Source organism: Lepisosteus oculatus, chromosome 18 (genome assembly GCF_040954835.1).
Source record: "Lepisosteus oculatus isolate fLepOcu1 chromosome 18, fLepOcu1.hap2, whole genome shotgun sequence".
Taxonomy (NCBI): Eukaryota; Metazoa; Chordata; class Actinopteri; order Semionotiformes; family Lepisosteidae; genus Lepisosteus; species Lepisosteus oculatus.
This window is the reverse complement of record NC_090713.1, coordinates 13,094,859-13,120,483: the sequence shown is the minus strand read 5'-3', so window position 1 is coordinate 13,120,483 and position 25,625 is coordinate 13,094,859. Positions and strand designations below refer to the sequence as shown.

At 41.7% G+C, this 25,625-nt stretch overlaps 2 protein-coding genes across 2 annotated transcripts in view; both read right to left on the bottom strand.

Moving 5' to 3' along the window:
• The window catches only part of LOC107076077 (NACHT, LRR and PYD domains-containing protein 12-like), a 703,435-nt gene that overhangs the window by 110,554 nt on the left and 567,256 nt on the right, over positions 1-25,625 (bottom strand). The gene's annotated exons all lie outside the window — the stretch shown is intronic.
• The window catches only part of LOC102696027 (protein NLRC3-like), a 69,398-nt gene that overhangs the window by 13,565 nt on the left and 30,208 nt on the right, over positions 1-25,625 (bottom strand). The window lies entirely within an intron of this gene.

Here is a 25,625-nt window from a genome sequence, read left to right as displayed (position 1 = left end):
ACTGGTAGGGTTAATTGGCTTATGGAAATACTAATAAGCCACACTCACTCGTGTGAGTGTCTGAGTGTGTGTTTCTGTCTGTTTGTCTGCCCTGTGATGTATTCTGGGTGTATTCTGCCTTGCGTCCGTTGCTTGCTGGGATAGGCTCCAGCTCCCCTGTACTGGATAAAGAGATTAGAAAATGGATGGAACTAAAGGAATTGTGTAACTATACACAGTGATTAAACCCACTATGAGATGGCAGGATCTCACTGAGGATAAATTATTTTATAGTGCTGGTTTAACAAAAACAGCTTTTCCACCTCTCTGGCACATCAGTATCCATAACTAGTCGGACAACAAATCAACAAATTGCCTCTAAATATAAATATCTTCAGATGCTGGCTCAGCATCAGTTACTGTATGTTTGCCCATTCCTTCAATTGATGTGCATCCAAAACACAGTTGAACGCTAGCAATTTCACAAAATCTAAAATACAATCCTCATTTCAGTATCTATGTAAACATTCAACAGTGGATATTCAGTGAGTCTGTTAACTTTATCACCTTCCCCTGCAGTCTGTAACATCTCCTGTCCATTTGTCAAAAGCATGCCTAACCTTCTTAGGAAGTGTCCTTGTTATCAGTGTATTCCTCAACTTTCCCCAAATTATCTTTTTCCTACCTACCTGTACATCCCTAGTCTTAACATGCTCCATGAGAACTTACTTTTAACCTGTGTCTGTTCATCTACTACATGGTGGCAAACAATCTTTGTCTAATTTTACTTTACCTGCCATTTTTTGCAGCCTGCAGATAACACTTTCAGTTGTTCTAGATTAATCATTTTCTACTACTTTGAGAAACTGAAAATTCCATTGTAATTTTCATCCCTGTCTCAACTACTCTTCATTCCTCATTTCAACCATACTGTTACTACAGGATGTTTCAGGTCAACATTCCAGCTTCTGTGTTGTTCATTTATTTCTTCCTCAGTGTTCAAAGCTCTTCTTACTTTCTTAACTCTACCGCTAGTAGATCTTGTGTCCATACATCCTCCCTTGCTTCTTTTTCAACCTTTCCATCCTTCTCCTTCAGTGTCTGCAACCTGGCATCTCATATTCTAACCATACCTTGAATATCCATATACCTTGCATTTATTTCTAATATACCTGTATGCTGTTATTTTGCATACAATATGTTGGTTTTTTTGCAAGAGCTCTTCAGACACGCTGTTACTAGCTTGAACATAACTCCTAATGCTTTGCTCCCTGCAATAAATCAGACTAACTTAAATCCTCAAAAACTGCTTGTATTAATTGTTTAAATCACAAACATCATATGTAAATACCGGCCATGTATAGCATTAAAAAAAGCTGCATTATGGAACATCACACTGATTTAGTTTCTTTTAAAGGGAACTAGAGAAACTAAAAGGGCTTCTTTTTCTAGAATTGATGACTGTACATCTTGTTCACTGGGGTAATTAAATCCACACCAAGCAATCTCCAATATGTTCAGAATTTGACAACCAGAATATTGCGCAAACAAGCAATCACATTACACCTGTCTTCAAGTCCTTGCACTGGCCTCCTATCAGGTTTCGAGTCAACTTCAAAATCCTCATCCTCATTCAATACCTATCTGGCTTATCTGCAACCTTTGTCCCTCTGACTCTGGTCTTCTAGCTGTCCTCAAGAATATATACATTCTGTGGGTGACAGGGCCTTCTCTAGCTGCACCCCAGGGCTCTGGATTTGTATCCCCAGTGATATCAGAGTCACCTACCCTGACTGCATTTAAATCTAACCTCAAAACCTTCCTTTTAGTGTCTGTATCTGCTTCATTTTCTAACTTCGGTAGCACTTCTAACTGCTTGTCTTTCTTATATGTATTTACTTTGTAACTCATGGTCCTCATAACTGTTTTTACACCTGCTATATTGCTTTAAGATGCTTGGATATGTGCTATATAAAATAAAGTTTACAGTTACTGTTATTGTTATAGAGAAACATGATCAGATTTTCCCTGGTTCAGAAAAAAAAAGATCATAACTATACTGGTTTGTCACTCTTCTCACACCATCTTTGCTAAATGGTTTTGCATACTGATCTGATCAATCACACTGTACATATTTTCTGTGCTTTCCCTATCCTGTTAGATTTATAATTATAATCTCCTTCTCAAAATGAGTCATTTCTAAATACCTGTTTTCACTGTTACCATCTTACACCAACACAGTGACACAATTTACACTGATCTTTACTTGACAGCTGCTGAGTCCTTAATTCATTCTGCTACCAACATTGGTTTAGATTTCTATAATTATGTCTTTATTTAGAGGTTCCATTACTGACAGGCTAAATTACTTTCTTTGAAAAATATCTTTTATGTGTGGCAAACAAAAACTGACTTGCTTTAATGAATGTTCAACTATTTAAGAAGCCTTCCATGAAACCATGTTTGCTACTAATTCATATACTTTAAGGCTTTCTGATAAAATTACTGTTTTTCATGTTAGTTAATTTTCTGACTCTTTATCCCATCAAACCTTCATTCTCACCCTACCAGAAATGCACCTGATTATTCAAGCCCCTCACTCTCTGCCAAATCTGTTTCAGGTTCAGACGTTCTTTTGTAAAACACAGCTTTCTGTAATTTCTTGTATATCTAAGCTTTGCAAGTGTCCCTGCATCCCTCTTCTGCACTGTCTGGTCATGACATTTTTCTGTTTGCTTATTTCAAAGTAACACCAGCTCCATTTCTAAAACGTTTTGCTCATGTGCATTTTTGTATTTATTTACATCTCTAACATTTTTTATGTCCTAAATTTTAATTTGCCTTAATTTGTTAGACTGAATTTTAGTTTCAGCCTTAAAAAGCTTGGGTTTTCTCTATCTTTTGTTTCTTTTCCTACAGAGCTCTTTAATTGTGAAGTTTCCAGCATGTTTACATTAATCTATGCACATTTTAAACTGTTAATACTGATCACCGAATTATTGCATTATGGCTTAATTCACCATTTCCTGAACTTCTATGGCAAGCAGTGCTAGTGCTATCTCTGTTGCTATCTTTGCAGCTGCAGCTGAAATCTCACTGTTTAAAAGAATAAGAAATTAGATTTCTCATAAATACAATTATTTCTTTATTTTCTAATTGAATGAGATTAGTTTATGTGTCAAATACACAGCCACGTACTATGATACAGGGCACGCTAATACTTGAGTGGACACAAGCGCTACTATGTAATTCTATACCATTGTATAGGAATGCGTGCTCCGAACATAAATGACTAATTGTATTTAAAAAACATTATCTCCAGCAAATAGGGAAGTAGGAGAATGTGAGTGGAAAGCGTGATAGATAACAGAAAAATATTTTAAAACTGTTCTAGGTTAATTTGAGAAAAATACACCAAGCGTCTCTTTGTTTCGCTCCCATGCGCATGAAATAAAAACTTCTTTTAACTTCTGAGACGGACTCCTGAAACGGAAACGGGGGAAAATGCAAGCTTGCGGATTGCTAAAGCAGGTAAGCCGCACACTATTTGTGAAGAACTTTGATTACTATTTGGAAAAGAGCTGACATGTATTGCGGGAGAAGGACCCAAAGCAAAATCCTCTGAACTCAAAAGTACCAGCAGGAGTTTATCCAAAAACGTGGGTCAGAAGGTCAGGCCAGGGTCAAAAACCAGTAAATCCACAATAACAAAGTTGAGATTGAAGTAAGAGACAAGATGTAAAAAGGGTTAATAACTTAAGTCAGTTCTGCCTGAAAATTAGACTTCTAAGCAACAGGGGTTTATGGCAGGAAAGGGGGTTAACTGATAAGGATTCCAGATGCGAGCAAGGAACCCCCTGGGGGCGTAATCTTAAACTGACCATTTGGCCAGGGCCTCTTAACTGGCCAAGTACCATGACCCCCCCCCCCCCTTACCATAACACCGAATGACGTCCAAAGCAGCAAGGAAGGACTATATAACCTAAAAGTTTGTACCAGCACATTGAACAATACTTCGGTTTTGTTGTTTCTTGCGGGAAACAAGACTTCGGCTTTATTGTTCCTTCCATGCAATAAACTCATTTGTTTTACTTCATCTCGGGATCCAGAACCTTATTATTTCTGTTACAACAAGATCAACGGGGAACGGGGAACGGGGAACGGGGAACGGGGAACGGGGAACGGGGAACGGGGAACGGGGAACGGGGAACGGGGAACGGGGAACGGGGAACGGGGAACGGGGAACGGGGAACGGGGAACGGGGAACGGGGAACGGGGAACGGGGAAGCTCTAGCTAGGTGAAACCCAATACTGAGCAAGGAGTGGTGTGTCAGGTTGGTTTAAGTAGGCAGGTGGAAGAAGGTGTGTCTGATTATTTAATTGGAAACTGCACTGGAATGTGAAGGAGTTGATTAAGGGCGGTGAGTTCTCCAGGGACGTGACATAACACATATTATGTGTGGAGAAAAAGCTGCTAAACAGCTTGACCTGCTGCTTTTGAATGACACAGTCACTTGTAGAATTATTGATATGGCAGATGATGTCAAATGTACACTGATAGAGCTTGTTAAGATGAGCAAATGCTTTTAACTGCAATTAGATGAGTCTGTAGATTAAGTTGATTTGGCCAATTTGCTTGTTTACGTTAGAAATGAGTTTGAGGGCACGTCTCATGAGGACTTTCTGTTTTGGAGACGCTACCAACAAAAACTACAGGAGAGCACATATTTCAGCTTCTGAATGAATTTATCGAAGAGATTGGCCTCGACTGGAAAAAATGCGTTGGAGTTTGTACAGACGGTGCTAGAGCGATAACTGGCAGACACAGCGTTGTAGTTGCATGAATTAGAGAGGTTGTTCCAGATATGAAGTGGACTGCAGCATCGAAGGCCTTGGCAATCAAGAAAATGCCTGAGGATTTAAAATCTGTTAGACTGTGCTGTCAAAGTTGTGAATTGTATCAATGCTCAACCAATGAATTCACATCTGCTTTGTTTGACTAAACAAGCTCACCCCTCTCACTGAAATGGTAAGTGCTCAGTGCTATTTTTATTATGTGTGTGTGAGTGCACGTGCTCATTGTGTGTGTGTGAATGCACGTGTTGGTCATTGAGATTTTCTGTGGTTCCTATGAGAAGAAGACTTGTAGGTGGTACTTGGATGCTTTGGTTTGATCAGGGGTGGGACTTGGTCCAAAACGTTTGAGAACCACTGACTTATTCTATATAAACACAAAGTAATTGCTCTCTGAAAATGCTCTTTTTCTTGTTTGTTTTGGAGACCTTGATCGATACTGATTTGAGATGTCAAAAAGCATTTATTTAATATTTGTATTTCTGCTCCAGAAAAATTGTGCATTTCCAACATAACTCTGTTTGTCGAGATTTTAACTATATTTAGGCTCACATTTCAACTATAAATCTTACTCTAATTACTAGCATACTGTAAATACTGATGTTTTACTCCCCCTTACCACAAAAATATATCCGTCTTATAACTGGGATTCACTTTTTTTTCTGTCTGTGTTTCTCCTTTCTCTCTCTCACCCACTGCGATTCGGACACAGAATGGTTAAAGAAGGCAAAATGTCAAGCAGCCAGAGGGAAGGTGGGTCGTCTTCCTGCCTCCGTAACTAAAAATTCAAATAGGAGTGGCTTAAGTGACTTACAGAGTTATGTAACTGACAGTTTGAGATACCATATCGTTTAAATTTCACATTGTTGCTGATAGGTTAAGCTTTCCAAACTCAGGACCAAAGAAATGGGACTGATTTTTCACTCTGTTTTGTTGATTAAACTCAAAGATCATAATCACCACCATTTTAAATGGGATGTACAGTATAGTTCTTAGTTCAGTTTGACTTTTAACTGTATGTACTGTCTTCGTAATTGGATAGTGTTTTAAAGAGAGCGAGCACCAAAAATGTTTGGAGCCATCATCTCCGCTTTAAAGGTACCCTCCTCATGGAAGAATTTTCACCTTGAATGTTTGCCCAGCCGACTAGAGGAATTCTAGTGAGATCCTGCTCTTCACCAACCCCTCAAACACTCTCCCCATCTACAGACCCTCCACCTGAGACTGTGTTTATCCTGCTCTTGTAGAAGAGGAGTTGGGCCTGGCCCAGCAGAAAGTGCACTGGGTACAATTCTCTTCTCATTGACATAACTCACCCTGAACACGAGAGCAGGACTGCTGAAGGCCAGACTAAGGTTAGAGAAGAGACTCAACATGGCTGTCAGGCTGGAGCAGGTGCTATAGCAGTGAAAGTGTACCTGTTTCACAGCACAGAAGTATAACCTTAACCAGAAGTATAACATTAAATTAATACACTATATAACACATGGGATGACCTAGGTTCTTTATGTGACCGATGTTGTGTCCCACTTGAGTCAATTGCACAAAAAATGAAACTTTTAATTTGACAGTGCCTCCACCTGAAACAGCCATGATTCAATCTGTGACTATATAAGGCTTTTCAGGAATTTCAACCATAATTCTACCAGTCATCACAAGATTACTTCACAAGGTTTCTGTGCCCAGTATATTACAATGAACAAATATCCTCCTTACTTTCTGTAATTTAAATTTTGCGAGATGAGGAGACACTTGTCTAAAGGAGAAATAATGAATTCCCAAATTTTAGTTATTTCACAAACTTTTTTTTCAAATAAACATATTTTGTTAACACTGGATGGTAAAAGCAAAAAATTAAAAAAACTGGTTTGTCCGCGATACCGTTCTAGTATTGTGACTGATGGGTTGTTTCAGAGGGGAGACAGTGGAGCAGTGGATAATATGGCTGTATCACAGTGCTGGAGCCCTGGTTCAATTCTGGACCTGTGGAGTCGTCTGCGTGGAGTTTGAATGTTCTCTCTGTGTTCACTCTGGTTTCCTCTGTCGAACCCCTGATGGACTGACAACCAGTACAGGCCCCCGTGTTGGGCCCACTGCTTGCTTGGATAGGCTCTGGCTCACTCATGACCCTGAATTAGAAACAGTGGATCCAGGACAGACTGGGCGTCTCCTCTCTCCACACACACAGACAGCCGTGGTTCTCAAAAGAACTGCAAGACCTACACCGTAAGAACAACAAGGCTTTTATTGAGGGTGACCGACCTGAATATATCTCAGCCAAATATGAACTGCACTCTGCAGTGAGGCAAGCCAAGAGCAACTACAGTAAAAAACTAGAGGAAAAATTTGCTGACAACAACTCAAGAACAGATTGGAGGAGAATGCACAATATGGCCAACTACAAGGAATAAAACTCGCTTTGAAAAACCTGACTTGGAGGCCTCCTCATTACCTTCATTTTTTTTTCTTTTTCTTTCTCCATCCACACTGACGAACTAAGAGCAATCTTCAAAAAACAAAATAAAAGGAAAGCCACAGGCCCAGACAATTTGTCAGCTGCAGCCCTCAGCTATTGTGCTGATCAACTGGCTCCTGTGTTTACCAACATTTATAATACTTCACTACATCAGCAGGAAGACCCTCACAGTTTTAAAATATCCACTATAATACCTGTTCCTATAATACCTCTTCAAAAATATCTCGCCTCAACGACTACAGACTTCGGTGGCTATGAAAGCCTTTGAGCTTCATTTGGGATTAAAGTCAAAACACACCGATACCTTCAAACAAGAATCTCTGCAGTTTTAGTAGAGGAATTCAAGAGAGATCCTGCTCTTTGTCACGCCCGACATCCCTCCCTAGAGGGCGCTCCACTGCTCCCATTATTGTTCGTGTGATTTAGTTCTCCAGGTGTACCCTTTTAGTGTTATTATTTAAAGACTAGCTCCTCCAGTCCTCGGGGCTCATCATTAGGGTAAGATGTCGCGAGGCCCGCCTAGCACCAGGAAACCCTACGTCCGTCTCCTGAGGGCAGAGGCCTCATCCCCGACACCTCCTGTTTCCTGAGCCCGGGGTCTGGAGGATCTCGCCCCGTCACCCTTGGACCTCCATGTTTCGTTTGTCTGTGTGCTCCCCCCTCCCGGGGATTTTAACTTTGTCGCGTTCCAGGATGGATTTCCAGTTTATGGACTTTCGGACCGTGCTTTGACCTGCCCCTGGACCCGTTTGGATTTGGATGCCGTTTTGTCTTCCCCGTACACTGTCTCACGGACTGTCACTATTATTTTGTGCACTATTAAACCCCTGTGTGTTCCTTTTTACCACGCCTCCTGTTTTCTCCAGCTCCTACTGCATCGCATAGGGTCTTCTATAAGATCTGACACGGATTCCAGTCCGTGTCCGTTACAGAATGATGAGCCAACTCTAGACCCCACGAGCGGTAATCTGGAACACTAGGACCCTCATCTGGACCTTTTTCTTTTCAAGATGCCCTTCCTGTTTTCCTGTCAAGATCCATTCCTGTTTCGCTGGACAAGGTATTTTTTGTGGATTTTTTTTTTAAAGGAATTCTTGGATTTTTTTTTCCTGGACCGTTTTGTTTCTCCGTTTTTTTTCTTTCCCCGCTGGAACTATTTTGAGAGTGGACAGCCCTACCATTTTGTATATAGTATTCTCCGGTTTTATCTCTTGTGTATATAGTGATTCTGAATTTCCTTCTCTGGTTGTATATAGCCTGTGCTTGTGATATTCTTGTTGATAGTATTGCTCTTATTTTTTTTAATTGTGTAGGGCGTCAGGAGCCGCCCTTGAAGGGGGGGGTACTGTCACGCCCGACATCCCTCCCTAGAGGGCGCTCCACTGCTCCCATTATTGTTCGTGTGATTTAGTTCTCCAGGTGTACCCTTTTAGTGTTATTATTTAAAGACCAGCTCCTCCAGTCCTCGGGGCTCATCATTAGGGTAAGATGTCGCGAGGCCCGCCTAGCACCAGGAAACCCTACGTCCGTCTCCTGAGGGCAGAGGCCTCATCCCCGACACCTCCCGCTTCCTGAGCCCGGGGTCTGGAGGATCTCGCCCCGTCACCCTTGGACCTCCATGTTTCGTTTGTCTGTGTGCTCCCCCCTCCCGGGGATTTTAACTTTGTCGCGTCCCAGGATGGATTTCCAGTTTATGGACTTTCGGACCGTGCTTTGACCTGCCCTTGGACCCGTTTGGATTTGGATGCCGTTTTGTCTTCCCCGTACACTGTCTCACGGACTGTCACTATTATTTTGTGCACTATTAAACCCCTGTGTGTTCCTTTTTACCACGCCTCCTGTTTTCTCCAGCTCTTACCGCATCGCATAGGGTCTTCTATAAGATCTGACACGGATTCCAGTCCGTGTCCGTTACACTCTTCACCAATTCCTCAAACACTCTCCACCTCTACAGACCCTCCACCTGAGACTGTGTTTATCCTGCTCCTGTAGAAGAGGAGTTGGGCCTGGCCCAGTTGAAAGTGCACTGGGTACAATTCTCTTCTTATTGACATAACTCACCCTGAACACAACAGCAGGGCTGCTGAAGGCCAGACTAAGATTAGAGAAGAGGTGGATCAAGAGACTCAACATGGGAGTCAGGAGGGACCAAGTGATATACCGTACCAGTGAAAGTGTGCCTGTTTCTAAGCCCAGAAGTGTAACTATAATCAGAGGTATAACATTAAATTCATACAGAATATAATACATGGGATGTCATAGGTTCTTAATGTGACCGATGTTGTGTCCCACTTCAGTCAATTGCACAAAAAATGAAGCTTTTAAGTTGGCAGTGCCTCCACCTGAAACAGCCATCAATTTGTGACTATATTAGACTTTTCAGGAATTTCAACCGTAATTCTACCGGTGATCACAAGATGACTTCACAAGGCTTGTGTGCCCAATGAGCAAATATCCTCCTTACTTTCTGTCATTTAAAATTGAAAAACACATACAGACCACGCTGCATTGTGAAATTTCTCAAATACAACAACATACATAAATAACCATTAGAGAAACTAAAAAAAACAAGATTCACTATAGGAATGTACAGAGTCTCTTAAACCCAAAAAATCGTTGGTGCGCTGGTTAAGAGACGAGATGATATATTCCTCAAATTTAGCAATTTCACAAACTTTTTTTTTTAAATGTGTTTTAATAATGGATAGTAAAAGTAAAGTTTTGGACAGGTTTGTCTGCGATAAAACAGTACAATAGATTTGAGTCCTACCTACAATAAATCAAATGGTCCGGTGAGAATAATCTGTATCCTGTGTCCACTGCTCTCAGCTGTAAATCTTCAGGTTTACTCGCAGCCTCTGACCATCGAGAAACTTACTGCCTCTTCACTACGCTCTGCAGATGCCGAGTGTTTTCTTTGAGAATGAATGTGGATGCCTTGCACATCGTCTCCAGATGTTTTTCCAATCCCAATCCAGTCCCTTCTGTTTCTCTCTTTTCCTGATAATCATTCCTCTTTTCCTCCAGTTGTTAATTAAATTTAAACTCACCCCTCCGCGCCCACTAGCCGATCTGTATACTCCGGATCTCTCCACAGTGCTTTTTTTTTCTCTCAGGACATGTACCCTCCAGTTCAATGAATACAGTATATGTTTATTTAACCTGGTTGAATTACAATATATAGGGCAGTGCGGTGGCTCTGTGCCGGTGGCTGGAAGGTTGCTGGTTCGTATCCCATGGCTAGCAGAGGAATCCTACTCTGTTGGGCCCCTGAACAAGGCCCTTAACCCCAGCTGCTCCAGGGGTGTACTATAAATGGCTGACCGTGTGTTCTGACCCCAAGCTTCTCTCCCTGTCTGTGTGTCTCATCGAGAGCAAGTTGGGGTATGCGAAAAGACAAATTCCTAATTCAAGAAATTGTATATGGCCAATAAAGTGATCTTATGTTAATATGACTTGCATTTCACCTAAACATATTGACATTAACATTATATTCACAAACTGTACTAAAACAACAAAAAATACATATTAAAACTACATATTAAAAATTCACACAGAGCTACAGAAGGGACAGACAGACTCTGCTGGATCTAAAACAGACACAAACTACTTGATAACAATGGTAGCGCACAAGACTCCCCACTGTGGGCTGTCAGCTTTTTTAGTGAGGTGGGACAATGCAGGGGTTTTGGGATTGCGGGGTCCACTGGCTTACAGTCCTATATCTATGGAGGAGACAGAGTGCCGGTGTGGAATCAAGACGTGGGTGAGGTATTCTTTTAAATATTTTAAGAGTGAGCGATATCGCTTTTTTGAGAGACTAACATAAATTGTTCTCTAGCTAGAGAGAGAGAAAAGTTATGGAATGTTCGGCGCTGTTCTATGACGAACGATTTAGTCAGTCACATGAGCATTTAGTCTAGGCAGGCTCAATTAGATACAGTACATCACTGGCTGATATAATCAATCAACATGGTGCCGGGGAGTGGGTACGTGTTGCTCCTCATCTTTATGTCTTCAACTGTTTCGTATTGTGGGCTTTTTGTATCCAGTGAATCTTTTCAGCAATTATTTATGACCGACAAGTGCTTGTGGACACTAGATTGAGAATCGCGGATTTAAACACAGATATTTCCTATCTTGGGTGCCTCTGCGAACGGACCCCCCAGCTGACTCAGAGCAGAGCAGGCGAACGCGAAGGACGCGGAGCGGGAGGACTTCAAGCGAGAGTGAAGCGCCGCGGTTACCGGACCCCACTCCTGAGTGTCCTCCTGGCCAACGTGCAGTCCGTGGAGAGTTGGACGAGTTAAGCCATTAGAGGGATTGTTGTATTCTCTGTCTCGCCGAGACCTGGCTGACCCCCAATACACCTGACTCAGCCGTTCAGCTTGACAGATTCTCCACCTATCGCATGGATCGCTCTGGTTCAGCTGGTAGTGTATGTCTAATGATAGTCAACTCTTGGTGTGCAGATGTGAACATGGCTGGGAGTATCGCTAAGGATACCAGTCATCCTGGTTTCTCACTTTTCTCCCCCTTCCCTCTGGTAAGTGTTATAGGAGCATAAAGGCAAGTACGTCCAGATTCAGAGACAGTTTCTTCCCACAAACTGTCAGATTACTGAACGCTACCCCTACCACTGGCTCACACCGATTTATTTTCTAAGATGTATGTTATTTAACTTGTTGTTGCTGCCGCTGTTCTGTGTTTGTTTTTGGTGTTAATGTGTTTGTAGTGGAGCATACATGTAATGAAAGTTAGAGGGATGTAATTGCTGGTGTTTGGGGCCCTCTAGTGTTGATCAGTGTTAGCGCATTGATTTGCATCCACTGTGTCACAGAAAGAAATCTGTACAGGCTTTCCCAGGCAGGCTCTATCCCCACTCCAGTTTCCAGTTTCAACATATGAGATCAGTGCACAGCCTGTACAGAGCTTTCCCCTCAGCTGTGGCCAGAGACCGTTCCTCTAAAGTACGAGACTATAGGAATTTTTGTATATGTTTGACTTACATTTGGGAACCCTAAAACATTTGCTAGAAGGAAGAGTTCATATTCAGAATTGAGGATATGGGAAGGATCTGATATATATTTTTTCTGCCTGTTTGATTATGGATTTTTCAAAGATTGTCTGCAGGGAGGGATGCTGTTTCACTCCCATGACTTTCAAAGCTGTTTGGATGAGGCGGGTGATTTGCGATTTAAAATGAACTGATAGATTACCAAACCACACTGTTATACCATATCTAATAATCCTCTTGATTACAGCATGGTAAAAGAGCAGCATTACTTCCTGTCGAACCCCAAACACTCTTAGTCTTCGCAGGAAATAAGTGCTGCTGAACTTTGGAGCAAACGATCTCCATATGAGTAGTCCAGCACAGGTTACTGTCTATGCTTACACCTAAGTACTTATATGAATCAATCTGAGTGATAAGTTCACTCAGATGGATTACTGCATCTGAGTGATCACCAACTACTCTGGGATCAAAAACTATTTATTTTGTTTTTTTAACATTCAGAATTAGGCTATTGTTGTCATACCATTGCACAAACCTTTGGATTTCTGACCTATACAAATGAGCTGCTTCCATAGAGCCAAGCACAGCTGTATCATCTAAAAAATTTGAAAATGAAGTTGCTTTGACTACTGCTTGTACAATCATTTGAATAAAGTGTGAACAGAACTGGAGAGCTCACACAGCCCTGAGGGGCACCTATGCTGATAGATCGTGACTCCGAAAGAATTTTGTTAACCCTGACATACTGTGTACAATTTCTTAAAAATGAAAGGTATCATCTTATAATGTTATAGTTAATGGAAATTTGCTTCAACTTGCTTATCAATAGATGGGGATGCAGAGTATTGAATGCAGAGCTGAAGTCCATAAACAGTGTCTGCGCATAGGCACTGGGGTTGATGGAGCCTGCGAATGGCTTTTACATGCTGAACTGTAATCATCACGCCTGCTTGATCACAAAGACGGTGTTTATATGCAAACTGATATGGATCCAGTACAGTGTTCACTTCTGAGCACAGCGTGGATACCATAATCCTCTCAAAGCATTTCATAACAACAGACGTCAGTGCTAGCGGCCTGTAGTCATTATTTTCTGAGGGACAGGGCTGTTTGGGTATTGGCACGATTATTGCTTTTTTCCACAGCGCTGGAACAGAGTGAGAGTCAGCAGATTTCTGAAAGACAGGGCACCATGCTTGTGATAATTCCTCTGCGCAATTTTTTAAAAGAGAGGCAGAGATGCCATCGGGGCCTGGTGCCTTTTTTGCACATGTGTGCTTGAAAGATTGTGTGGTCATCTGTGAACTTATTACAAGCCTACCAGCACTTCTGTCTGCTGTAATAGTATCTAATATACTATCACCTGCAACAGAGATGTCCTGTGTCTCAAACCTCAGATAAGTCAGTCAGATCATTTGCTTTAGCCAGCTCTTCCATTGTATGGATGCTCTTCTTTGAAGAATTAATGTTTGTGACTGTTTTCATAGTTTGCCACAGCCTCCTGGAGTTCATTGTTTCAAAGTCCCTCTCCTGAGTTTTAGTTTAAGCTCTTTTTGCAGTAATTTCAGTTGCACTTGATCCTGGTTTTTAAAAGTGAGTCTTTTACAGTTGATGCAGTCAATCACATCCTTAGTTACTGTATATATGGTTTATTATTTGAGTTCACTGTTATGCTTTTCAAGAGACACATCAGAGGGGTGACCCTACATTAACAGCATCCCCCGAGATGTAGTGCAGCCTGAAACTGACATGAATATCTGCCTGTACATCATGGACAATACAGTTCCAATGTAGCTCTCATCCAGTCTACACATTGCCAGCAGCCCAGGTCCATGTCTATCAAGTAGTGTAGCTGGGTGATACTGGCTTAGACCAGTCTGCTGGTGAAGAATAATAAATGACCCAGTTCTGTCTCCATTCTATTACTGTGGCTGATGGGCTGTTTAAGAGGGGAGATACAGTGGAGCAGTGGTTAACATGGTTGTATCACAATCCGGACCTGGATAAATATATGTGTGGAGTCTGTATGTTCTCTCTGTATTCTCACTTGTTTCCTCTGTCAAACCCCTGATGGACTGATAACCAGTACAGGGACCTGTGTTGGGCCCACTGCTTGCTAGGATAGGCTCTGGCTCACTCATGACCCTGAATTAGAAACAGTGGAGTCCAGGACAGACTAGGTGTCTCCTCCTCTCTACTTTTTCACAGAGCCCTGACATCCTGCTCTCCCCCAGCCATGGCCATGATGTCATCAGTATACCCCGGGTCTCGGATAGTAAGATCAGGGCAGCTTGGGATGGACAGCCTCTTGCTGACCCAGCGCAGCCGATATAGAAGAGGCTCAATGGCGTATCTCCAAAAAGTAACAGAGTACATCAGGCTATTTTCACAACCAATCTCCAGCAGTGATTACTAGATTTAAAAGGTGTTATAAGGTCATGAACTTGACTCATTTTCTTTGACCTGGTCTCTCAATCAAAGCCTGGGTCAAAAGATTGACCATGTAATTGCTTCCACCATGTCCAATTTAGGAAACTAAATTTTAGTACAAGACAGCAGCCAAGAGAGAGCAAGTCCATACAAACCAGAATGTTGCCTGAGACTTTGTCTGCCAAAGGGGAAATCTTGTGATTCACAAACCAGCTTTGAATTTCACTTAAATTCAGTTAACATTGATACAGTTGGACTTCATTGTCCACAGAGTATATAATATTCTGATGTATATTCTGATATTCTATGCAATAATCTACTGTAGGCAGTAAGAGCACTATATCCTGAGACAGTCTGAGTTCTCTCACTTGCAGCAGGACTCGAGTCAGGCTCTATGTTCAGACTGTTTGAAATCCCTGAGGAGCAATTTCAGCACCAAGATCAACAACGCTCTTTCTGTTTGTGATGATAGCAAGCCTCACCCCTTAACTTTTAAGTATGGCCAGTTGACACAGACATCCAGAGGCAATTTCTGTCTGGAATGATATCCCCTCAAACATTTTGCAATATCTCTGGACATGTAGACACTAGAGCCCTACAATAGAGCTTAAATTTAAGTTACCTTCTTGAGCATTATGTGTATGAAATCATATTTCTTTTATGTCTTACTGTTTCCACTCACCAGACAGAAATATCCAGGACAAAACACATAAAACAAAAAATAGATTTTTTTCTGTCTTCAAAGATCAATATTTTAAGTTCTGGACCTTAAAAAGTCTGAAAATGCTTATAGACCTTTCCCTACAGTATGTGTCTTCTAGCTTGAAGAAGAAATAAAAATAAAAAATTGAGACAAATGGAACAAATCTAAAATATTCTACATATTGTATTGTGAAGACCTGGAATGGTATTACTAAGTGTGTGGGCCACTGAAACACCAGCATCCGAGTTCTGTACTAAAAAGAGTTTTACAGACAGTGGAAATTTTCCTGTTCTGTTAAAACTATTATAACATAAAATGGAAAATATGTGTTTTTTCATCCATTCATTTAGCAGTATTCACAAATAAATGTGCACTTTCCTTCACAAATCTGATGAGCCAAAGCTAAACAGTTTCCTTTTACCTGATTCAATTGGTTTTAGAAAACATATCTTCTGGACACTTGGTTAAAAACAAATTTCTTAGCTGAAAATTACATTTAACCCTAACCCTAAACCAACTCTGGTGAACTTGGCCATATTTATGCTACTCAAACTGCAGTGGAGAGGGTCAGCAGTTTTAATTCCTGGGAGTTAATATCACAGTGGACTTAACCTGGTCTCACCACACCAACATCGTGGTCAAAACAGCATGGCAGTGCTTATTATTTCTCCGTAGGCTAAAGACGTTTGGCATGCCATCACATATCCAGACCACGTTCTACTGGTGCATTATTGAGAGCATCCTGACTTGCTGCATCACTGCGTGGTATCGGAGCTGCTCTGCTTGGGATCACAAAGTACTGCAGAGGGTGATGAGGTCAGCACAGCTCATCACTAGTTGTGAGATACCAAACATACAGAATATCTACAGTACTCTGCTACAGTGCCTTGCGAAAGTATTCGGCCCCCTTGAACTTTTCAACCTTTTGCCACATTTCAGGCTTCAAACATAAAGATATAAATTTTTTATTTTATGTGAAGAATCACCAACAAGTGGGACACAATTGTGAAGTGGAACGAAATCTATTGGATTTTTGAAACTTTTTTAACTAATAAAAAAATGAAAAGTGGGGCGTGCAAAATTATTCGGCCCCCTTGCGTTAATACTTTGTAGAGCCACCTTTTGCTGCGATTACAGCTGCAAGTCGCTTGGGGTATGTCTCTATCAGTTTTGCACATCGAGAGACTGAAATTCTTGCCCATTCTTCCTTGCAAAACAGCTCGAGCTCAGTGAGGTTGGATGGAGAGCGTTTGTGAACAGCAGTTTTCAGCTCTTTCCACAGATTCTCGATTGGATTCAGGTCTGGACTTTGACTTGGCCATTCAAACACCTGGATACGTTTATTTGTGAACCATTCCTTTGTAGATTTTGCTGTATGTTTGGGATCATTGTCTTGTTGGAAGATAAATCTCCGTCCCAGTTTCAGGTCTTTTGCAGACTCCAACAGGTTTTCATCCAGAATGGTCCTGTATTTGGCTGCATCCATCTTCCCCTCAATTTTAACCATCTTCCCTGTCCCTGCTGAAGAAAAGCAGGCCCAAACCATGATGCTGCCACCACCATGTTTGACAGTGGGGATGGTGTGTTGAGGGTGATGAGCTGTGTTGCTTTTACGCCAAACATATCGTTTTGCATTGTGGCCAAAAAGTTCGATTTTGGTTTCATCTGACCAGAGCACCTTCTTCCACATGTTTGGGGTGTCTCCCAGGTGGCTTGTGGCAAACTTTAGACGAGACTTTTTATGGATATCTTTGAGAAATGGCTTTCTTCTTGCCACTCTTCCATAAAGGCCAGATTTGTGCAGTGTAAGACTGATTGTTGTCCTATGGACAGACTCTCCCACCTCAGCTGTAGTTCTCTGCAGTTCATCCAGAGTGATCATGGGCCTCTTGGCTGCATCTCTGATCAGTCTTCTCCTTGTCTGAGCTGAAAGTTTAGAGGGACGGCCAGGTCTTGGTAGATTTGCAGTGGTCTGATACTCCTTCCATTTCAAGATGATCGCTTGCACAGTGCTCCTTGGGATGTTTGAAGCTTGGGAAATCTTTTTGTATCCAAATCCGGCTTTAAAACTTCTCCACAACAGTATTACGGACCTGCCTGGTGTGTTCCTTGGTCTTCATGATGCTCTCTGCGCTTTCAACAGAACCTTGAGACTATCACAGAGCAGGTGCATTTATACAGAGACTTGATTACACACAGGTGGATTCTATTTATCACCATCAGTCATTTAGGACAACATTGGATCATTCAGAGATCCTCGCTGAACTTCTGGAGTGAGTTTGCTGCACTGAAAGTAAAGGGGCCGAATAATTTTGCACGCCCCACTTTTCATTTTTTTATTAGTTAAAAAAGTTTCAAAAATCCAATAGATTTCGTTCCACTTCACAATTGTGTCCCATTTGTTGGTGATTCTTCACATAAAATAAAAAATTTATATCTTTATGTTTGAAGCCTGAAATGTGGCAAAAGGTTGAAAAGTTCAAGGGGGCCGAATACTTTCGCAAGGCACTGTAGATCTCTTAAGTAACCACCCTAATGGTCCTTGTTAAAAATTCAGGTTACATGGACATGCAGTTTTCATTGTATTTGGCACACTGCATATTACACTATTTGGACATAATGTATTGCATACACAATGGACATGTAGCAGTTCTATTTATATTTAGTTTTTTTTTTTATTCAATTTTTATTGCACTATTATTCTGTAACTTTTAATTTTGTGCTTTTTATTTTTTTTTCCTTCTGGTGGGCTCGCAGAAAATACATTTCATTGCCAGCAATTACTGCTGCATGCTGTATTGTTGTGCATTTGATAAATACACTTTGATTGATTGATTGACACAGAAGAAAAACTAATAACACTTGAAATGGCTATTAAAGACAACTTAAACCCCTCAGACACCCCGATCACAGAGCATGACCTGCTAGTCAAACTCCAGGTCCTCAGACCATGACAAGTCTGTGGACAAGATGGAGCCAACAGCAAGATGCGAGATGCTGAGACACAGCAGTTCAGAATTGCAGCAGGTCCTGCTCAAACTCTTCAACCTTGTACTGAGAGTACTGAGAGTCAAGTGTTTCCCTGAGGTCTGTAGTCAAGGACTGGTCACCCACATCTATACATTTGGAGACAGACTTGTCCCTTAGAACTACCAGGGCACCTATGTGAACAGTAACATGGGAAAGCTATTCTGCAGTATCATGGAAGCCAGAATAATGGCCATCCTTTAACAAGCACAGTGTACTGAATAAGAGTCAGACCAGCACCCTACCACACTGCCTCACACATGATAACATTTATACCCTGGACAGACTTATAAACATACATGTCCACCAAAAACATTTTTTTTCTCATCATGCACGCAGATGTCTTCCTCTTTAACAGTGTGCCTTTCGTACTAAGCTCCCCCCTCAGCTATTTCTAGAAGATGTCCACTATCTCCTCAGAAAGTTCACGTTCACACACCTAAAGAAGGCTCCACAGTCGAAATGTTGTGTCTCTTGTCTTTGCAGCATGGAATAAGCCTTGTTCATCTTCGCAGCAATACAAGCCTTGATCTGTAGGGAGCAGCACAGTGTCCTACCCTATCAGAGATTCTTCATACTCAACTATGATCTGCACTTGAAATGCACTTGAAGTGGCCTCCACTGGATCAGTCACCACTCAAGTGGTCACTGACTTCCTAGATTCCCTCTTTGCCCACTGGGATTTGCTAACCACCATCACCATGACAATGGGCCGCAGTTTGTGTCCACTGAGTTTCAGTCTTACCTGGCCACCCGGGGCATATGACACACTTGTAAGGCATTCTGAAACCCAGAGGAGAATGGGGGCTGAATCAGATGCTCAAAATGGGTGGAGGAGGGAGGAAGAGCGACTGAATATGGAGCTGAAGAGTGGTGACGAATTGCATGATGCTCCTAATCTGTCTTTTTCTGTTTCGTGTTGTGTGCTTTTTGTATCTAGTCTGTCTTTTTAGCAATAGCAATTACTTATGATCGAAATACTTGTGGACACTGGATCAAGAATCATTGACTTAAACACAGATATATTCTATTTGAATATAAATCTAAATCAACTATCTTGGGCGCCTCTGTGTACGGACCCCCCCACCTGACTCAGAGCAGAGCAGAGGACTTCAAGTGAGAGTGAAGCGTTGCGGCTACTACTCACGACTACTACTACTACTCTCATGGCCAATGTACAATCCGTGGAGAACAAGATGGACAAGCTAAGGGGAAGGTTAAGCCATCATCAGGACATCCAGGGCTGCTGTCTCACTGAGACCTGACTGACCCCCAGTACACCTGACTCAGCTGGTCAGCTTGAGAGATTCTCCAAATAGCATATGGATTGGTCTGGTCTGGCTGGTAAGAAAAAAGGTGGTGGTGTTTGTCTTATGATAAACAACTCTTGGTGTTGAGAAGTTAGAATTTTCAAGCAAATTTGCTCTCCGGACCTGTAATATCTGACTGTAAAATGTCATCCATTCCATCTACTGAGAGAATTTTCATCTGTTATTAATTCTGCAGTGTATTTTCAAACCCATGCGGACATGAAAGCAGCACTCAGATACAAGCTGCCTCTTCTGATGTGCACCAAATGTGGTGGGGTATTCAGACAATAACAAGCCATAAAGCTAAACTAAGGAGGATTACATCCTCTGAAACTTATTTCTCTCTCTAAGCTCAATGCCTATTACACTCGGTTTGAGAACAGCCGGTCCCAGTGTTCCTAGCCACTGATGATAGAGCCATGTCTGTCATGGAGGATGAACTCAGGACAAATTCCAGACGGGTGAAAATATGGAAGGCAACCGGCCCAGACGGTGTTCCTGGATGGGTCCTTAAGTCCTGTACAGACCAGTTGGCCACGGTTTTTACAGATATTTTCAATCTTTCACTTTCACAATCTTCCTTCCTGTGTGATATAAGAAAACTTCCATCATACCAGTGCCTAAGAAAAATACTGCGACCTTTTGATGATTACAGAATGGTAGCGCTTACATCTACTGTAATAAAATGCTTTGAAAGGCTGGTCATGAGGCACATTAACACAATGGTACCTGAGTGCTTAAAGCCCCTCCAGTTTGCATACTGGCATAGCAGGTCCACTGATGACACTATTTCCCTGGCTCTTCACACTGCTCTGGCTCATTTGGATGATAAAGACACAGACATCAGAATGCTATTCACTGATTATAGCTCTACATTTAACAGAATAGTTCCTTACAGACTAGTCAGGAAGCTGAATGACCTGGATATCAACACCTCTCTATGCAGGTGGGTTATAGATTTCCTGACTGGGAGACTACAGACTGTGAGGATAGATGGAAAACTTTCTTCCACGCTGACTGTGAATATACAGTAGCTGACCCTAACGGCTGTGTGCTTAGACTCCTGCTGTTTTCCTTGTTTACCCACAATTGTGTGGCCAGACACAGCTCCGCTCCAACTCCATCGACAAATATGCTGATAACACCACCATCATTGGCTGAATCACCAGTAATGATGAGACAGCCTACAGGGATGAGGTCAGGAAACTGGTGGAGTGGTGCATTGACAATAATCTCTCCCTCAATGTAGGGAGGCAAAACCAAAGAGCTGGTCATTGATTTTAGAAAGCAGGTTGGGGATCACACCCCTATGATCAATGGGTGGTTGTAGAGATCGTTAGCAGCTTCATGTTCCTGGGTACATTCATTACTAATGATTTAACATGGTCCCAGCATGTAACTGAAGCTACAAAGAAGGCACAACAGCACCTTAACTTCCTCAGACAGTTGAAAAAATTTGGTCTATCTTTAACTGTCCTTATCACATTTACAGGTGTGCTATTGAGAGTGTGCTCACATGTGGTATTAAAGTGTGATTTGGCAGCAGCTCTGATTGGAAGGCCTTACAAGGGGTAGTCAGGTCAGCCCAGTCCATCATTACAGCTCCCTTCTATTTCAGACATCTGTACAACTTGCTGTCTCAGGAAGGCTGGAAGTATCGCTAAAGATACCAGTCATCCCAGTTTCTCATTTTTCTCTCCCCTTCCCTCTTATAAGCATTATAGGAGCATCAAGGCACAAACGTCCAGACTCACACATGCAAATTAGCATTTCATTGAACTTTTGCATATGACACATAAACTGAACTGAATCAGATACTAAAAATTGGAGTCTACCTGGCTGTGGGCTGCTCCTTCTCAGGTGCAGGTTCAAGATCATAACAATCAGGGTGACGCAGTGTTTGCTCTTTGTGTTTTGTTTGTCATTGGTTTTATTTTACTGAATTTACTATATACGTGTTAAAATATGCCTGGATCTACTGGATTTACATGAAAGGCTACTTAATCTCAATCTACAACCTGTTATAGTGAGTAAAACGAGCCCTGTGCATGTCTCTAATGGAGTCCGAGGTGAACAAGCCCGAGAAGGGCGAGGCAGGAGAGTAGTTGATAGGTCCAGGTGTAGTCGAGTCCAGAGAGGAGAGTTAGGAAAATGAATCCAAGAAGGGCGAGATGAAAGCATGGTCAAAAGGTACAAGCTGGAAAGGGGTCCAATAGGCAAGATCCACGAGCGCAAGATGTTGAAGGTTGTCAGCAACAAGAGCTCAGGAGGTGGAAAGATTCCTAATACCAAGCAGTGAACAAGGTGAGCAGAGGGTTTAAGTAGTGAAGGAAGGGGTGTGGTGTGGTAATTGGGTAATGGGAGTTAATTAGGGCCAGCTGCGCTCGTAACACAACCAAAGCTGATTTTTTCATCAAGTGACTTTATTGATCTGAACAATGTACTGTAGGTATCTTGTGCACCTGTATCCCATCCCAGACTAAGAAACAGGTCTGATGAACTGGAGTTCATACCCAGTTTAGAAACACTAATCTCAGCTCACCGCTATCAAGAAAGTAAAATGTGCACTCTCTGCCAAACAAAATGGATGAACTGACTTTGCTCATTTACGGTAATCAATAAGCAACTCAACCTTAGACAGGATTACTCGTAACTCCTCTGTGCTCTGTTTCACCTGGTTAGGTTCAGTGGTATCAGATTCCGTGGTGAATCTGCAGGATTTCTCTCTACTTTTTTCAGACTGGACAGCCAATCATTTACTTAAGCTGTTTATAATGCACCAGATGCAAATTACTTTTGCTATCCAACAGTTAGCGTTGAAAATCACTGAGGCTAAAAATTCATAATTCCCCAGTCATTGTTTTGGGAAATTTTAAGCACTCGAATCCAAAGACGGTTTTCCCCAGATAAAAACAGCAGACAGAGGTTGCAACTAGGAAGGACAGAACACTGGAACACTGCTATGGTGCTGCGCACTATTCTATGGTCATACCGAGAATAAGTCCACACCTCTTTCAGTCAGTCATGTCATACTGCAGCATTTCTTATCCCAAGAAATAAACAGATCCAATGCATGTAAACCAATAATAGGAAGTGTAAAACAGTGGTCAGATGAGACTGAGAAAGTGCTAAGGCATTGTTTTGATACCACAGATGGGAGCATGTTTAAGGAGGCCTGGTTGGATCTTAATGAGTTTACTGACACAGTAACATTATATATTCTCTTCTGGGAGAGTGTATACATTCCTTGCAAATCATTCACTGTGCACAATAATAATCAGCCCTGGTTCAACAGGGAAATTAAAACCCTGTGGGAAAAAAAGAACAGAGCTTTCAAAGAGGGAGATGATGCCGGTTTCTAATCTGGCAAATACAAATTCCAAAATGTAGTAAAGGGAGCCAAACCTGAATATAAGAACAAGCTTGAAAATAAACTAATCAAAGAAAACTGAGGCATCTGGCCAGGCCTTCAACTAATCTCAGACTACAAGGTGAAACAAACTGCTTCAGCAGATGATATCTTTCTCCCCAACAAGCTGAATAAATTCTACTGCAGGTTCGATGCAAGAACCTGCAGAAGACCGCTCTACACTGGTTTGTGTTTAGAGTGGTAATCAAACATCAATATGAAATAGGTTAATATCTCCTGTTTTTTAAAAAATCACATTTGTTGGTTAAATTAAGTTTAAAATGTGTTTGTGTTGCTACAGTGAAAAGCAGTGCTCTTCAGGTTGGAACTGTAAATCTGCAAATGTATAAGATTGCTTAAGAGCATGATGGTCAAGTAAAGTATAACTCGTACTACAGCATGTCTCACTGAAATTCTCACGATCTCAAATGCCACTTTTTTATGTTTCATCTGTTGTTTGCCTCCTCCACTTTTCCACACTTCTCACTCTGCAGGGGTCTAAGTGTCCTCATCATCAAAGTGGGGAAGAAGGGGAAGGAGGGAGATTGTTGCATAACACCACTAGTTTAAAATGTTTATTGTTTTATTAACACCACTTTCTTATTTTAGATTTTAATTTTGAAGTATATTATACAGTGTTATGATAAGTATTTAAAAGCAAATATGCACTTAACCTCAATTGTAATTTCTGTTAAAGGACATCTTTAAATCCCTTATTGTCTCCAAATAACTGGTAGAACAGTTTTTTACTCCCATCATTGACAATATTCATGTTTGCTCTTTTCTAACTCAATTGTTACATTTGTAGCGGCGAGGCTTATTAATAAGGCAGAATTAAGTGTTTCTGAGCTTTCCCAAATTAGGCCTCATTTCTCTGTTCATCTCTGTGGTGCAGCCACAGAGAAACCATGCAGGCTGATTTAGGGTTCCTTTGATGAGGACAGCTCCCAAAGGGGGATGCACTTAGCTAAGCCTGGCTATCATGATCAATGGTCATCCATTGGCGCCTATTTGTCTAGGGAGTGCCAGTTGGACATCTGGACTGCATTCCTAAGTGTCAGGAGTAAGTGACTCATATCTCACCTTGATCAACCAATCAGGGACTGGTAGGGCCGAGTAACCCACGTGGGACTCTGATGCCCATGGAACTTTCAGCCAATCAATGAGCTGAAGTTCCTCCAGGTAAAAACAGGCAACACAGAGATTCAGAAGGGATTCAACAAGATTCAGTGAGATTCAGAGATTCTGTGGACTTTCTTAAAGGGAATTCAAAGGAGAATTCCAGGGCAGGACGGCCCAGGAGCAGAAGGCTCCCAAGGGCAGGACATTCTCGCAGCGCGCCTCCTGACCATCCTGAGACTCAGCCCGGACAGCCACGGAACGGCCAGTGTGTCCGAGTGCCAGAACTTTCCTTTGTTCTAAGATTCTAGAGTGGAGGTTGCCAGAGAGTAACCAGCAGCAGGCCTCGTGAACAGGTCGGAACTGTGGACAGCTGAATCACTATTCAGAACTAGCTCTTCATCAGGAACGAACCGGTCCTCTTCCTGACTTGCTGGGACCCACAGTCATCTTTTCTCCTGTGCACAAACTGTGCTAGTTAAAGCCAACAGTGAGCATCAGCAGCGCACCGTCGCAAGCTGCACAGCACAGCCTGGCACGGAGCCAGAGAGCGCGGATTGGACAGCAACAAGCCTGCAACTGTTTCTTTGTGCCCGCAGGAGATCTGAATCCCCAGAGATTGGATGAGTATTCAACTTCAATGCATTACAGCTCGAGAATTCAATTGTTATCCCAACCAGTTGATATCAATTTAATTCCTAAGAGTTATGTACTTGTTTTGATTATCTAATGTAGAAGTTGTAACCAAGTTCACTTTACGAAACGGTCTTAATGAATGATATACTGAACGTATGTCCTCTTGATATATGTAACACTTCGTAACTGACTGAATATATACCTTTTGTATTCTGATAACCCTCTCGATAAGATCTGTTAGGTTTTATATGCATATTCTATGTATTAATAAATGTATCCTCGTGTATTAGTACCTGTGTGTGTGCGTTGTTTGAGTTATGTCGCATGGTTGGACTCTAAAGCCATCAAAAGAATCAACTTTGTGATTTACTGCTACAATTAATAATTGTCTCAGTAAATGCCCAAACCCTACAGAACTGGTGCCTTCAGAGAGCCACTACATTTAATTTTGCTACGGCTATGATTACATATTTGGCGTCCCTGAACGGCTATGAATCACTACACATTTATTTATTTTTTATATGATTTTAATATTTAATAAGAGAGTGATATATAAAAATGTCAATATAATAGACATTATTATATTTCACTATTATAGCAAAAAGAACACACAGAGGTTTTGAAACTTGCATAGATCCTCACTGCCTGCAGCACCGATTCCTTCA